The sequence below is a fragment of the Lathyrus oleraceus genome, chromosome 6 (assembly GCF_024323335.1).
Source record: "Lathyrus oleraceus cultivar Zhongwan6 chromosome 6, CAAS_Psat_ZW6_1.0, whole genome shotgun sequence".
NCBI lineage: Eukaryota > Viridiplantae > Streptophyta > Magnoliopsida > Fabales > Fabaceae > Lathyrus > Lathyrus oleraceus.
Genome location: NC_066584.1, coordinates 395,066,489 through 395,068,121, shown reverse-complemented (window position 1 = coordinate 395,068,121; position 1,633 = coordinate 395,066,489).

The following is a 1,633-nucleotide window of genomic DNA, read 5'->3' as shown; positions in this document are numbered from 1 at the left end:
TGTAGTAAAGTAGCATCCATGACACAACAAAAAAAAACAAAATAATAAAAATAACAAATATAATAAACAAAACATTAATAAAAATAAAAAAATTTAATAAAGCACCCACGCATGATGTCACGAACGTTGTGAACGTTGCATGCTCAGAGGTGTGACGAGTGTAACGCATGCTGTCACGGTCGTCACACCCCCATGACGCCCGTCACGCATGCTGTCACGAGCGTGACAACTTGCTTTCTCGTAAATGTTGTTGATCGTTATGACCAGACCGTTACTCCCCTTTCCAATTCCTCTTTACCCCCATTTAACTCACCTCTCTATCCCCATTAATTTTTTCTCACCCACTTCTCTTCCCAATTCCAAAACTCTTCCTATAAATACCTTCACTACATTTCTTCCTACACCACATCATTCCATTCTATACAAAAATATTTCATCCTCTTTTCCTTTCAATCAAAATGGCGGAGAATCAACATCAAGTGCAATTTGGAAATATTATTTTCCGATCTGAAGATAGTAACTATCAACGGGAGCAGTTCGTTCAGTTTCAGCAACACGGTGTCACATCTACCAGGTACCCAGATTTCAATTGCTTACAAGAATTAGGATTACATCAAGGTGTGCAATGGCTGCTTAGGCTATCCGATTTAACTTTTCTGTGCACACAAAATCACCCAACATACCCATCACTCACCCTGGAGTTTTTAAGCTCTTATTCATACACCACTCCAACCGGTGCGGACGAGTACTTAACCGGTGTCGCAAAATTTCGTATGTTCAACACTGAGTACGCACTATCTCAAGAACAGTTGAGTGCCATGCTACATTTTCCTGAAGGAGACCACGTCCACCCAAGAATCCCTCCAAACTCAGATTGGAACACGGTCGCATTCGAACTTTTTGGAAAAATATCCGGTGTGGTAACCACCAATTGGGATGCATTACTTGCTACGCACATACACAACCCCACTATCCGGTATTTTATCCGTGTTTTTCAAAACACCATCTTTGGAAGAGCCAACAACAGCAAAGTTAACGCGAAAGAATTATTCTTCCTACACTGCATCTTTTCAGCAGATACAAAGGTAAACGCCGCCTCTTTCTTACTTCACCATATCCGTACCCTTTGTGCTCGAGGCAGTCAACCTTTTGTGATTGGAGGATTAATAACCATCATCGCACTCGGTTTAAATCTAGGGGACTGGCTTCAGAATTTGCAATCTTTGCCACCCCTGTTTATGGATATCAGCTATTGTCGCTCCTGCCGCTTAATCAAAAATAGGGTAGGCGGGAATTATTATCTTATGGTCAATAACCAAGAAATCCCAAGCGTCGTTATGCCCAACATTGCACTCACCGATGTTACAAACCCCAACACATTCATCTACGATTTGAATGCTCCCGAGTCTACCATGCCTACACAAGCAAACCCTCCCCCAGACGAGTTTGATGAAATGGAGCAAGGTGATCAAGGTCCTGAACAACATTCTGTCCCACTTAATCCTTCCGATAATGTAGCTGGTTCATCCTCCCGACGTCGTCGAAGAAGAAGGCCTGCAACAAATGATGACATCATGGATGCTATTGAACATCAAGCCCAACGGCTTGATGCCATGCATGCGCAGAATAACGA